This window comes from Equus quagga, chromosome 1, assembly GCF_021613505.1.
Source record: "Equus quagga isolate Etosha38 chromosome 1, UCLA_HA_Equagga_1.0, whole genome shotgun sequence".
NCBI classification, from domain to species: domain Eukaryota; kingdom Metazoa; phylum Chordata; class Mammalia; order Perissodactyla; family Equidae; genus Equus; species Equus quagga.
Window position 1 is genome coordinate 73926993 of NC_060267.1, and position 15502 is coordinate 73942494.

The window sequence follows — 15502 nt, forward strand, 5'->3', positions numbered from 1 at the left end:
CCCTCTCAGACAAGGTTAGTCTCCCCATTACACGCCGCAAGCCCACTCCGCTGTTCTCCCTAATTCCATCAGGGACCGGAATTACTCAGAGTTCCTTGTTCAGAGGCTGTCTCCTTCACTACACTGCAAATCTCACAGTCAAGACTGTATCTTATTTCCTATAACATGCTCAGTAGATGGTAAAGATGTTGATTTTTCTATTCAAAAACTTTGAGTTCTACCATGTGCAAGGTATTGTACTAAATACTTGGAAAACAGCAGTAAATAAAACAGGAATTAAAAAAAATTTCCCTCATCTAAGAAGTCAAAAGAAGATAAATGGAGAAGAAAATACTAGGCAAGCCAGACGAATGGGAAGGGTCATGCAACTTTAAATGTAGTAATTAGAGAAGCCTTTCCTAAGAAGGCGACATTTGAGTTAAGACATGAAAATGATGACAGCAAGCATAAGGATATCTGGGAACAGACCATTCCAGGCAGAGGGGACAGTCAATGGCAAAGGCATAGAAACCACAGGGCACCGTGTAGATAAGTTCACACACGGAGATTATTTACAGTAAGGACAGGACTCTGGGAACATCGTCACCTAAACATGGACTGAGAAGCAGAGATTTATAAAAGAGACAGAAAAGAAGCAAGCAGAGATAGGGAGCAATTAAACATGACACATATTAAATACTGTGACTATTATGTAGCCGTTAGAAATTAAAAATGCAAGATTTTAACGGCACGTGTACTTATAATACAAAGCACAATGCCATTAAATATTCAGTAAGATCAAATATTTTAAAACTGCAAGAAAGTATCTCAAAATGGGATTAAGGAAGTCATTCTCAAATGATGGACTACGGATGAGTCTCTCGTACGTTCCCGATCCTAAAATGAGCATATACTGTTTTTACTGTCAAATGGAAATGAGTATAATTTTAAAGCATCATAACGGGCTAGAAAGAAAAAGGTTAAGAATAGATTTATCTATTCTATCTTACATGCAAGAAGGCATGCCAGTATAATTATCTGAAATGGAAACACATTTTTTTAACAACACACCAGCAGAATTTAGTCTGCCACCTGCATGAACACTATCTTGCTTTTTCTGAACGGTAAGGGTACCCTTAGCTTTTGTACCACTTCCACTTGTGTTTAGATTTATGCTCTAATCATGAGATTTAACAGGCTCTACCCTCTTGGTCCACACTACTGAATAAACACCTATCCTCTGGTTTTTCCTAATTGGACCCATTTTGATTTCTTCACCTCTGAATCTTATTTTTTTCCATCTAAATATACATAACACATATACCAATAAGTAGAGCAGAGGATGGAAAAACTATCAAAGAACTGTGTTTAATTTTGCTCTTTTCACAAATTAGACATCATAACACACACAAAAATTCTAGGACTGTGTGGACACTCACTAGCCTTCAGTGCAATTACACTGGTTATTCCAAAGTTGGCAGAAATAAATATTTTTTTAAGATTCACCAGGTCTGTGATGATTAATTTTACGTGTCAACTTGACTGGACCACAGAGTGTCCAAATATTTGGCCAAACCTTGCTCTGGGTGTTTCTGTGAGGGTGTCTTTGGATGAGACTACATTTAAATTGGTGGACTAAGTGAAGCAGGTTGCCCTCCCTGAGTGGGCCTCGTCCAATCAGTTGAAGGACTGAGTGGAACAAAAAAGCTGACCCTCCCCCACATGAGAGAATTTTTCCTGCCTGACTGCTTTTGAACTGGGCCATCAGCTTTTTTCTGCCTTCAGACCTGAACTGAAACATCAGCTCTTCCTGATTCTTGAGGCTGCCAGCACTCAAACTGAAACCACACCATTGGCTCTCTTGGGTTTCCAGCTTGTGGACTCACCCCACGGATCTTGGAACTTGCAAGTTGCCATAATCATATGAGCCAGTTCCTTACAATATATACTAGCAATTAGTTCTATTTATTAGTTCTGTTTCTTCGAGAACCCTGTCTAACACAAGGTCCCTCACATAATTTCAGAATTTTGACCAGGAAATAATGAAAATGTATTTCTTACAGTGTTCTTTAACCTCCTATCATTTCCTCTGCATGTGGTGTTCCAGTTTGTGCTTGTGGTTATTGTCATAAGACCAGAGACAAGCAGAGGTATTTGTCATTACCTTTCAAATTTTTCTTCAATACTCAATTTCCTGACCAGTTCATGCTTTCCTTTTGCCCATCTCTGCAAGCTTCCCTGGACAAGTAATAGATTAGCTCACGGCAGTTATATTAAAGATGAACTTATCTTCAATCAGTCCAATTTGTAGAAAAGCCACTAGTGAAATTATTTCAGATTATAACTTCAAAACCGTTAAGTGGATTCTAGAGCTATAGAACAGAGTTGACACTCTCCATTCTCAGATGGTTATAAGGAAAACCATATCCATAAAAAATATAATTGAAGTGGACGCTCTTGCTGAATATCCAACAGCTATTTCCCATTCCTCGTTGATAACAGACCTCTGTTCTCGTTTAGGACCCGGGCCTCACGTGGAGAATCATGAAGGAGTCTGAGTCAATGATGTAATATTTCTCCTTTGCTTGTGAGCGTTTCAGAGGCAGGTCTGTGATCTATTCTGACCTCCGAGATATAAGAAATATGTTGAAGATTTCTGGGAAAGATTTTAGCTCTAATAAAAAAGAGAGAAGGCCTATTTCGCCCCTTTCTCTACCTTCCTACTTCGGAAAGTGTCAAAAAAATATGGGCTATCTAGAGCTGCAGCAGCTGTTCATGAGGGGAGGAGCCTGAGGAGGAAATCCAAGACCCTGAGGAAGGCAGAGTTAAAGGACGGAAAGAAACTAGATTTTTAAGATCTTGCTGAGCCACTAAACCAACCCTGGGACCAACTACCTTAAGACTTTGTTAAGTAAAAACTCAAATGTTGCTATGTTAATAGGTTTTGCTATTGCTTTCAACCAAGCACAACCCAACTGGGATAATCCAACGTGATTATTTCTTATAATGTATGGATTTGTCTTTATTTTTCAATTGTTCTTTCTTGTTACATTAGCTTCATATGAGTTGTCTATCTTTTCTTGAATTATAATTGCATTATCTTAATTTCTACTCTGTTTTCTTTTTTTTGGCTTTTTGGTGAGGAAGATTGGCCCTGAGCTAACATCGGTTACCAATCTTCCTCTGTTTTTTCTCCCCAAAGCCCCAGTAGATAGTTGTATATCCCAGCTGCAAGTCATTTTAGTTCTTCTATGTGGGATGCCATCACAGCATGGCTTGACAAGCCATGTGCAGGTCTGCACCTAGGATCCAAACTGCACACCCCAAGCCACCAAAGCAGAGCATATGAACCTAACCACCGGGCCACAGGGCAGCCCCTATGATGATATTTTTCTATTGATATCCCCATTGATTTAATTCTCCATGGTTACCTTTGCTTGCATAATGTAATCTTCTAATATACTTTATTAGAGATGTAAATACAATGTTTCTTTATACTAATGGTCTAGGGTACCCCTCAGAAGTTCAGAGTTTAGAGCAAAATTCTTCCCTTTTTGGCAAAATAACATTTTTTTCTTTAAAGAAACAACTCTTGATTTGACCCTGGGCCATTGTGGGGACTGAAATCCTACCAATAGAACAAAACAGGACAACATGAACTGCTTATCATGAAATGTGTGCTATCCAATTAACTAGTCTGCTCCATCAGCAGCTGGGAATAATATACATGGGCTTGAGCCGAAGCAGACCCTGGAGAGACAGTAAACTGCATGAGCAGATGCCTCCTACGCTTGGCACTGCTACCCCTCCTGTTTATTCAATTTATTTAAACTAAAAAAAATATGGAAATACACTTTTAATTGGAAAAAGTTTTTTTAATTAGGTAAAGAGCAAAGTTCCACTGTATCCTCCTTCTACCTTAATCAGGCAATTAAAGTTTAAATTTGCTTGACCAGATTTTATCAGCTCCCATGACGAACCCGTTGGAGTTTGTCAAAGTGTGGTCTTTAGGCTACTGGGGTCTCCAAAGTTTTTCTGAGTAGTTTTTCAGCCTTTTATTGTAGTAATGACAGTATGTGACACTCACTGCTCTTAGTCCCTCAGTAAATTAAAACTATGTTTGCTATTCCTCTGAGCCCCCAAATCACCACCAGTCTTCCAATTATTTTAAGATATTTTTTTTTCCTTTGACGGAATGTATTGTTACAGGGGCTTTTATTCACCCCAAAGGAACACCAAGCAGAAACTCCATCTCCTTTGTATCATGCCAGAACTGCCTTACCAAGAGAAGCCGTAGTGGATGCATAGGGAATGTCTGATAACCTACAAACCACTTTAGTTACCTGCTAGAAGGAAAAATAACTTAAAGAATCAAACACCTTGTTGTCCTGTTAAAATACCTGGCATATCGATGTGGGGGTGTACGTACGTATAGCAAATCATCACGTTGTACACTTTAAATATCTTACAATTTTATTTGTCAATTATACCTTAATAAACCCAGGGGTAAATAATTTTTTTAAAACCCCAAGTATATATCACTCTTCTCCCTCCAAAGATCTCTCCAGCTTATCACACAAATTTCACTGGTATTTACTTGGACATAACAATTATTCCTGTATACTGCCAAGCTCTGACTGCTCAGCTAAGCTTCTAACTCAAATTTCCAACTACCAGCTGAAAATCTCTGCCTACTTGGTTTTAGACATGTCTAAAACCGACACGCCTCGCTGGAACAATCCTCATACTCTCACGTCCCTTCTCTCTGTTAATGGCAACAACGTGCTCTTTTTTGGTCCCCAACAGTTTCCAACACCCTTTGGTTGGCCCTTCAAGATTGACTCAAAGCATACCACCACCCGGCCACAAATGGTGACCTGTCACTCACATGCAATGCCTGGGCCTGCCTTAATTATTACTCTTCTGTGTAGAATGAGTTTCTCAGCCAATGTGTCCATTGAGGCCAGAATTCTCTGCAAATCCTTCCTCTACTCCAAGGCAGAGTTCCTCTCTCCATCCTCAAATATTCAGATGGCACTGTGTTTAAACCTCGGTTTATAATATTTATTGCTGAAATCCTACCCATAGAACAAAACAGGACAACATGAACTGCTTATCATGAAATGAAAGGTCATGCCTGACCTTAGGCATTGTATCCATGGCTCTCTCTGTTTACGAGCTACTTAAGAGTAGGAATCATACTTTCTTGGTGGTTCTTTTTTTCTTTTTTTTTTTTTATTTTAGTGTCCTCAGCCAAGCACAGGGACTTGACCACAGAAGTGCTCAAAGATCTCAGCAGCATGAAACTGAATGGACAGGGTCTCAGATAAGGTGACTTGAGAACAGATTCTGAATTTGGAAAAGTCAGCCATCCTGCCCTAGCCCTTGAACCTTTAGGTCTCTGTGTCTACTCAGAAAGTAAAGCAAGCAGTTCTCCATGGAGCTACAATAAATACTGGGTACAGAATGAATGCCTCATTTTCTTGACAGGACAATAATCCCTCGCCCAACAAATCATAGTCCAAGATGGCAAAGCAGCCCCTTAGCAAAAGGCAATTCTGTTTCAGCTGTGTTACTCCCTTAGCAAGAACACTCTATCCTTATCATCTGCTGATTACCGACTTCGAAGGGGGTCCTCGTTTAATACCCCCACAATGACACTGCCTATAATGAGTAACTCCACCTATCTTCTTGGCTCCAGAAGTGCTTGATAGGCCTTCCACAGATGCCTTGTTTTCCACCTAACAAAAGGGTCCCAGATGCCAAGCACGTGCTCCAAAACGCCCCTCCTCCGCTTGCCCGAGACCCACATGAAGCAGAGTTCTCGCGGAAATAACCCTCTTAGCAGTGATATGTGTTCTCTTGGTTGTCACGCAGCTGGAAACAGTTTTCTTGTCCCCCGTTCATAACAGCCAGACATTCGTATCGCTCTGGCAAGAACTCTGAATTGAGTAATATCATGCTGCACCGATTCAAGAAGAGCCACACAGACTCCTCGGACTTGAAATTTCTGCCCCAGGGTGGCTGCCTCAATAACAGCCTCTCTAATACCGAAGAGAATGGAGGCAGGAGTGAATGCATGTGCACACAGATAGACACGTGCAGAGACAAACACGTACATATATGGGTATACACAAACATACCCACACACATCTAAATATATATAAACAAACGTTGTAGGTTTGTATAAGCAAAAGGGCAAGAAATGGAAGGCTATGTAACTGATGACAAAGGGGTTACATCAGCTGGGTACAGTTGGAGTGGCAGAGGGAGATATTACATTTACTTCAGACACATCTATATTGTTTGAATCATTACAAAAGCCATATATTGTTATAAATGAATGCAGCTATCTACTTCTGGTTGAAACACTTTCTACTGTGTTCATATCCCTGACTGACTGAAACAAGTAAGACACATTAACAAAGGAGAGTATCCTGACAGCCTGACTTCAAAATAGGTCTGACTTCCCATGAACGCTAGATGTGCACTATTCTACGAAGCAAGTCATAAACTGAATACAGAAACTCAAACCCAAGTTGGGTCAGAATTAGGACTATCCAAAATGAAATGGGAGCATGTCAGAGTTACAGATAACACACAGCTACATCTGCCTCTAGACCTGACAACAGGTAAATCCGAGCAAAGCATTTCAAGTTTCTAAAATCAAGATGAGACTACCACGCTCTGCCCCCTTCTTCTCCTCTTAGTTAAGCGGGAAAAGCTAACTGAACTGAAAACACAGAGACTAGTTTGAACAAAATATTCCTAAATTTGAAGAATAACTCATCAGATCATCCTCCGTATTTGAAGGCATTTCAAAAGAGCTTCCATTATTAACACAGTGTGATAGAATGAAAGGTCCCTGAGAGAAGGGACCTGACATCTCATTTTCTACTGGCCCCCGTACATGATAGGTGCGCAACAAGTATCTATTGAATATGGAATGAATTTATGAACAAATAGAAGATTAAGTTAAGGAACAAGTAAATGAAAACTAGAATTAGTAACCAGATGATATCAGTTCTTATTCCTACTTTACAGATGTAAAAAGAGAGGAACTTTGACTTACCCAGAAATTGCAAAACTGGAAAGAGAAAGCCTCTTGAGTCCCTCTATCTTGATCCCTTTCTTCTCTTCTAGGTTTCTTGGTTTACCTCCTAGGGGCCTTCCAGATCCCAATCTTCCGGAAGCCTTCCCTGACCCTCAGAGGCTCCCGCTTAGTGCTCCCCATAGTGCCACGTGCTTATCTCGCTCATCACACTTGCGACACCGAATTACAATCAGCTGTTAATATGCCTGTATGCTCCTCCTGGAGGGTAAGAATCCTGCCTTCTTCTCTGCCCCTCCCTGTGCCCAGTGCCTAGCACAATGCTTGGTATACTGCAGGCGGTCAATTAAGTGCTGCTACAGTAGAATGGAACTTGTTTCCTCTGCCCCTGAATCATCTCTCTTCCAAAGAGCCAGGAATATCCTTCTGCTAGGGGAAAACTTCAGACTGAAGGCAGCTTAGGGGTTGGTCAAGGGGAACTACTTAAACAGAGAGAAAAAAAATTGAGTATAGCAAATTCACAGGAAATCAAATCCAGCCCATTGTTCTGAAAGTTAAGAAAATAGATAAAGGGAAACTTGCTAAAAAGGAACGGCTCGCAGTAGCACTCTCTTTATAATGAATCCTAAACCCTAAGAAGCATAGGCACACGTGATGGCCATAAGGAACAAAAGTTCCTTTAACAGTTTCAACTTTGGAAATCTCTCCCGGAAGAGATCCATGACCAGGTTTTTGGGGGATTTTTTTCCTTAAAGTACCCTTTTCTTTCTTTCTTTCTTTCTTTTTTTTTTTTTTGGTGATGAAGATTGGCCTTGAGCTAACATCTGTTACCAATCTTTCTCTTTTTTTTCTCCCCAAAGCCCCAATACATACTTGTATATCCTACTTGTAAGTCCTCCTAGTTTATCTATGTGGAACGCTGCCACAGCATGGCTTGATGAGCAGTGTGTAGGTCCATGCCCAGGATCCAAATAGGTGAAACCCAGGCCACCAAAGTGGAGCACATGAACTTAACCACCATGCCACCGGGCTGGCCCCCCATGACCAGGTATTATTAGTGAAACTTTCTTTTTCTCTTTTAGAGAAAGAGGCTGGTTTTGAGATCATTTTCCCTTATCTCCATATGAAATACCACAAACACAGGCTGATCTACCTCCTTCAGGCTTATCCATGTTTGTTTTAGCACTGGACTAAAGTTAAGAGTCTGCCCTGTCATTGTATCACCTTTTTAAAACAGCAACACAAAAATAAATTATAACCTAAATCCATGCATGCAGTAAAACAGTCCTCTTGCCTTCCTGAAAGAAATTTGAATTTTACATGAACTTCAAGTTTAAAGTTTCTATAACACTGCTCAGATGTATTAAGACAATTTTCTTTGCCCCCTCCCCATAAGTCAATAACAACAACAACACTGCTTTGAAATCATATTAACTTGCTGGGGGGGAAATGCCAGTGAATTTAAATAAAATCACCACCATCACCACTCCTCCCTTCCCTCCAAAAAAACATGTATCCTTGTAAGAAATAAAGGATACTAACCTCGGACTCCTTAACTTAACAAACCTAATTAACTGATTAAACATGCCAAACCCAAGTTCCCTTGCAGAAGATAAAACCCACTGCTGGAAGGATCATTCATTCCGATTGTATTCAGAAGACAGTTAAAAGCAGCTGACCTAATCTCCTTTCATTATCCACCTCCTTGGTAGCCCAGCACCTCCAGATTCAAGGGCAATTAGAAGATTTACCCAATCAGCTCCACCTTTGACATGCAGCTGACAAGCCATCACTCCCACCTGTGACCCCTGTGCGAGATTGGGGCGTGAGAGGAAACCTGCATCGCTGCTGAATGTCTCTCCCAAATGGATCCCACAGAGATTCTTTCCATCTGAGAGATAATGCGCTAGACCCCTTAGCGCTAGAGATTCAGGGGGGGGAAAGCAGATGACCAGAAAGAAGGTTCTTAACAAAGTCTCAGTCTCCAGCCTTGAGCAAGCCACTTCTATCAGAGGTCCAACTTAACAAAGGATGTTCAGGGTTGTGTCAGCCCTCACTGCAGTGCCCAGGGGCTAGTCTCTCCCCACCTCCTCTCTCTCATCCCCCTTTCCCTTTACAAGGGCGTGAGCCCCATTTCTAAGCTAATAATAATTCTCTCTTCTGCGCTACAAATAGTCAACCACTGTGGTTAAATACTATGTATAACATAAACAGGGTCAAGAATGCCAGTTGCCATTGGAGTCATGTTTAAATTAGCATTAACTAGCAGGCCCTTCCCAAAACAAAACAATGCTTTCTTGGTCAGCTCTGTGCCTGGAGAGTGATTTTAACCCACATGCTCAAAAGGCCTCACAAGGTCCAGATGTAAGACAGTAGCATTACTAATTGTTACTAAATTAGATTTCTCAAAAGACCACTATCAATTTGAGAGGAATATGGGGGAAGAAACTGCGTACTCATTTATTCTAGAACCTTTATCTAATCTGGATAAGCTGGCAGCAGTGCTCTAAAACTCACTAGCCCTGAGTTACAATGGAATGGAATGGAATAAAAGCCCAGTCATCTCTCAGTCATCGCACCCCTCACTATGCCCCAATGTGTTACTCAACGTCTGCCTGCATCTTAGGATTAAATAATATTTAATATTTCCCTTCCCATCCCCATGTAGCACAACTCCTTAAAGTAACATCCAAGGTCCCCCATAATTTACCTCTTTGTATCTTTCCAGCCTTCATTCCCCCCCAACTCAGACTGTATCTTCACTCCCCACCATTCATCTTTTAAGAGACACATCATTTTCATCCTTCAATCCTTTTTGTGAAGTCTTCCCCAGAGTCAGAATTTAATTTCCCATCCTCTGGCATGCCAAGGTTCTTAGATTCTACAGCTGCCACCTAGTTATGCAACCCAGCTGCTATATATTGAAGTTAGCTGCACCTTTTCTCTCTGCGCTGCAGCCCTTTCTAGAGCCTCCTTTTTATCATCCTTGGATCTCCCACTACAGAAGGAATTCAGTAATTGCTTATCCAATTAAAATTTCCTCCTTTTCTCCCAACTTTCTAAGACATCCATAATAGTTCTCCAAGAGACAGTTAAATAATAACACGACAGGGATTTTGGGGGGTAACACGATATGTAAAAATAAGAAACCAGATAGTATGATGCTGAGCTAATAAGGCCAGAACAAACTTTCAGGCTTTAAACCAAGAGCTTATGTCCCAAGTTTTATTACATCACACTTCACTTTTAAAATAAATCATGTTACTCAAGTGTGTGTGCATATGGGTACCAAAAAAATTAAAGAAAAGGAAGACAGGCCACACATCAAGCACAGACCTTAAAATCCTGACCTCAAACGAAATTTTAAATCTTGTTATTTGCTGAGCACTTGCAGCTACCCAGTGAAAATGACACAGTGTATTCTGCCCAGATGGCAACTTTCCTTACTAAGCATTTGAAATAAGATTCTTGGCCCTAAAACTCACCAACTTCAGGCTGAATGTCATTATGTATCAAAAAGACATTGCAAGTGAGAGTTTTACTTTCTCTGAATTTTCCAGTAGGTCTAACAGAATAGATTGATTAAAACCTTGAAAAGTCTATGGTATGATTTTTTTTTTAAATCAAGTTACTTTGGGGAGAATATTAGTTTCAAATGAAAAATGGAAGTTTCAAAACGCAAGTCGTTGAAAGGGCAACTTACATTCCGGCCTCTGTTATCGTTTCCCATCATTCACAGGGACACTGAGATCCGCTGAGCGCCCACAGGACTGGGCAGCTGCTGAACCCTGAGAGACAACGATGCAACAGGAAGTTGGTCAGGTCAGACGACAGGGATCACCTGGACTCCACGACAATTTTAAGGCCAAGCAAGTTCACACACTTTAAATAATAAGGGTAATGGAAGACTGATCTGAGGGGGAACAAGTATTGTTGATGCCCCGGTGGAGCAGGAAAGAAAAAATAGAGGAAAATCAACTCCCAGTTCAAAGCTCTTCCCCTTTAAGGAACCTCCTACTGCTGGTTTTCTTCCACTTTCTTGGCCCTCCTACCCTTTCTTACACCCTAGATGAACCGGTTCATACTTCCCTTTACTCCCTTCCTACTGTTCTAACGTGAGATAACCACCCACAAGTGTCCAGCTATTTGGGGAGGTGGGAGGAATGACAAAGATCATCAAACCCCTCCATTTTCCAGATGAGGACGCCAAGACAATGGATGAGCTGACCTGACTGGCTAAGGTCGCACCGCTAGGGGACGCGGCAGGCGAGCCGGCTCGGATTATGACAACCCAGTCCTCCTGCCTGGCCCCTCAGCCCGTGCCTTCCACACACTACTTCTTTCTCTTAATACTTAGCTTCTTTATCCTCAAATTAAACACTATCAAGAAAAATGCAGCCTTAACATACTTACAAGGCTGATCGTTATTTACAATTTTGCATTTGGGGCAAATATGCTCACTCCTACCCAAATCTGGAGAATCAAAGGCAGAAACAACTAGATGGCATTATATCTGTGTGTGTGTGTGTGTGTGTGTGTGTGTGTGTGTGTGTGTGTGTGTTAATGCAATTTAGTTTGGTCCAAACAGCCATAACTCCAGTATACACCCTTTTTCCTTGGGGCTTACTCTTGTATTTGACAAAGAAACAGCTTTGAACTTAGAAGAACTTAGCAGTTTGCAGGCTTTGAATCACAGACCTCTGGCTTCCCAGTTATGCTTACGCTGGGCAAACGACATCTTATGCAAATAGGTGAAAAACACGGACTGTTAGGGCCTGAAGGAATAGTGGATTTTGCTCTCATAACTGCAGTTACATGTTTTCCAAATTCATGTTTGCAAATATGTATCTATTCCAATGGGAAACAACGCATTCATAGTGAAACTTCAACAAGCGAGCGTTCACTGGAAACCCACATTTATGAACATCCACAGATTTCAACATAAAGGAAAAGAAAGAAAGAAGAGCAGAAGGAGCAGCAGAGATCCACAACCTCAGGCCCCAGACTGAAGGCAGCCACAAGTCCTGGATGCCGTCATTCTTACACATCAAAGGCCAAATGGCAGCAAAGAAAAACAAGAATAAATTTTCAATCCATTCACAACAAACTAGTCCTACAAAAACCAAATGAGGCCGTCGATTTCAAAACCACCGATTCAAAGCCAGGTCACTCCCTTGCCTTAGATTTCCCAGTTACTTGCTAAGCGTGTTTGTTAGGCGTCTGGACAGAAACTTTAAGTTTCAAGTCCTCAGCCAGGGAGAGACTGCTGAGTCGGTCGGTGAGAAGCAAGTGGCGCGGGAGCTCCGCGCTGCTGGGCGTGGGGACCCCCGGCGGTCTACGTCCACTTGGACGCGGCTTTGGGGCAATTTCTAGCGCCCCGCGCAAGCCTTCTCGTGCCCCCCCCCACCCCAGATCCAGGTAACCGGAGGCCACCTACGTGTCACTTGGGCGGGTCCGGGCCGCAGACTGCGCAGAGCGCGGGCCCCGGGGACGCACTGACCTGGCCAGGGGACAGGCGGGCCGGCGGTCCCGGCGGCTGCGGCAACTTCTCTCCCGGGGTTCAGTGAACTGGTTGGTTAGGGAGGCCAGGAGCGCCTCGCCTCCTGCAGGCCGGCTCGCAAGCACGCACAGCCACCCACACCCGACACAAGCGAGCAGGCGCACACACACACACACTTACACACACACGCTCACTCACACACCCCCAGGCACGCACAGCCACAAAGCCCGTCCACCGCGGGACAGCGCGATCCGAGCGCGCCGTTTGGCGGCGGAGGCGACACGGCGGCCACTGGCTCCGCGCCCGGGGGGGGCGCAGTCTCCCGCCCCGCGCCGCGCCTGCCGCTTTACCTGCGCCCGCCGCCGCTGCGCGTCCAGCTGCCTCCGCCCCCGGGCTGGCCCCGGGCTGCTCTGTCGATCCCCACAGCCAGCCGAGCCCGGCCCTCCGCCCGCCCCTCGGCTGTCGCCCGGAGCAGGGCCGCCCCCTGCGCCCACCCCGCCGGGGTCCCGCGCACTGGCGGGGAGGGCTCCGCGGCGCCGGGGCCCAGACCGCCCAAGCTCCAGGCAGCGCTCCGCTGGGGGACAGGGGAGTCGCAACTCGGGGAGCGTCCGCCGCCGCTCTGCTCCAGCTGCTGGGGTTTGGCGCGCTGGCAGGGGCGGCGGGGGAGGGGGCGCCAGGGAGGGCCAAAGAAGCGGCGCGGACGCCAGCCTCCTTTTTCCTCCGCCTTTTTTCTTTTCTGCTTGCTCCACGTAGCACAAGTCAGCAACTCCCGCACCCCCAGACTCCCGCCCCCTAGCTCATTTCCTTACCTGGAGTGAAGCCCCCTGCTCCCCTACTCTCTGAGCTCCTCCTCCCCCATTCATTGGCCAAACTTCCTGCCCTGGCTGCAGGGCGGGGGAAGGGAGGGGGGGTAACCTAAACCTCCCATTCATTATCTTACCGACCCCACAACCCCATCAGACACACCCACGACTGGAGAGCCGCAGCCGCCCGCTCCGGATCCCCACGCCCAGCCCCTCCCGCCCTCACCTCTGCGCCCGACGGCTCGCGGGACCCGGGTGGGCTCCCGCAGAAGTTGCATTTTCATTTTGTCGCTCTTCTCTTCCCACTCGAAAAGCTCTAGAAAACATCGCGGGGCCTGCAAAACCCCTGAACTATGGCCTCTCTCGTAGTTCAGTTTCTAAACTTTCCAGAAGGCACCAAGTTTCTCCCAGCGCAGCCTTTCAGTGGAGGCTGCAAAGAAAGAGTCGACTTTGCTGCCGGAAAGGTGTACACGTTTCTACTTGTGAGTTTTCGATTGACTGGGTCTGCAGACCAAAGCAGTGTGACAGTGTCCCCTACATCTCCACATCCATGATTATAAATTTCTCTTCCGCTTTCCCAGGGTAACTTCGCAAGTGCAAACTATCAATTTTAGGAGAGTAATTAAGGGCGGGGAATGCACACCTGGAGGTGTGGGCGGGAGCGGCGCGGGACTAAGGCCTGGGGATTGTTCTCCAGAAAGTGACAGCCACAGAGATTCGCCCTGGTCCTATAATACCCGGTCAATCAGGAGCTCTCCAGCCGGGCCACCCGCCGCCCACCTCCCACCCGTGGCTTCCCGGGATTTCCGGAGTGTTGGCAATTCTCTGGCTCTCGCGCCACTGCTGAAGCCGCCACACACCAAAAGTAGCTGCTTAGAAGTGAAAACTCAGTGAACTCGCGCCTGAAACGTCATTTAGGAGGCACGACAGCAGTAGGACAGGGGCCTCGGCTGGACTGATACCGCTGCGTCTAAGAAACCCAGAACAGCGAGGGAGGGCTGCAATGGTGGTGGTCATTCGGGAATCTTGGGCTTTGCAGAAAGGAGAGGTCACTGTAAACCGCAGTGGGCGGGGAGGGGAAGACTTCTTGCAAGGGATGGAAACTTTTCAACATCCAGTGAGGTATGCTTCAAGGGGAACATAACCATCTCCCTTTCGTCACTGCTTAGAACCTTGACTGTGGTCACCTTGTGGTTTCCACGGGATGCTCAAGGTTAAGCCCTGGCTGCTAGCCAATTACTATCTGAAGCTGTTTCCTTTTTAAAACAACCCATCAAATCCCCTTTTCTAAAAAATGACCTTTAAATGGCTCTGGCTCCTCTCCTTTCCTACCAATTTATGATTTGTTTTACAATAATCCATTTAAAATGTGAAAAAAATAGAAATTTTAATACATGCACAGTGCTATGTTCATGTGTTCGTGTAGATACTCTTATCTCACAATGAGAGGAGTTGATCTTAAACTCTAAGAAGTGTTATATTGGGATGAATAGGAAAACATCCACCATAAAATCTAAGTATAATAAAATGTATATATTGGTAAGAAAATAAGAATATATTGAAAGGTGCTTTTATTGTCAACCGTAGCCCTACCCAACTCAGGAAAATCACTTAACTAATTTCCCTGTCACACTCCTTTCGTTTACTTTTAGATTTCTCAATACCAAAACTTCTATATCGAATGAAAAGAATATTTAAAATTGTTATTTAAAATAATTAAATTATTATATTACTAATATCAATAAATATTTTTAAATAATTATTTACTTAATTTAAAAATTAATTATTTTAACGTTTCGTCCTTCCTCATACATCAAAAATGCAAATGAGTTTCTTGTCTACCACTTAGCTTGAATATTTTTCAATATATTGATTTTCTCTCTTACCATCTTAAGAAATACGGCTGCTTCTGCTTTAACTATGCATTAAATGCTTAACTACTCTTTGGTGATTTCTAACATCAAGTGGGGAATTCTGTCCTCACAATACATGTGGGTTCAGAGTTCTAAGTTATTTGCCGGGAAACACTTGATTTCCTGTTTATTTGGTCTACTGTGGCCTAAAATGAAATGGAGAACAAAACACAAGGTCAGCCTGGACAGACCTGTCTTCGTGACAAGCGTGGACCTGTCTGAATGAGACTACTCTGCAGCCAGCTTTAGGTCAACA

The 15502-nt window shown here is 43.9% G+C and overlaps 1 protein-coding gene across 6 annotated transcripts in view; it reads right to left on the bottom strand.

The window, feature by feature from the left end:
- The window catches only part of LPAR1 (lysophosphatidic acid receptor 1), a 133526-nt gene extending 119657 nt beyond the window's left edge, over positions 1-13869 (bottom strand). The window contains exons 1-2 of one of the 6 annotated variants that reach the window (XM_046643277.1): positions 13560-13869; positions 10734-10818 (exon numbers count right to left, since the gene is read on the bottom strand). The gene's annotated coding sequence lies outside the window, so the exon portion shown is untranslated. The other 5 variants (XM_046643270.1, XM_046643262.1, XM_046643254.1 and 2 more) reach the window with 5 other exon arrangements.
- Between the last annotated feature and the right edge of the window lie 1633 nt (positions 13870-15502).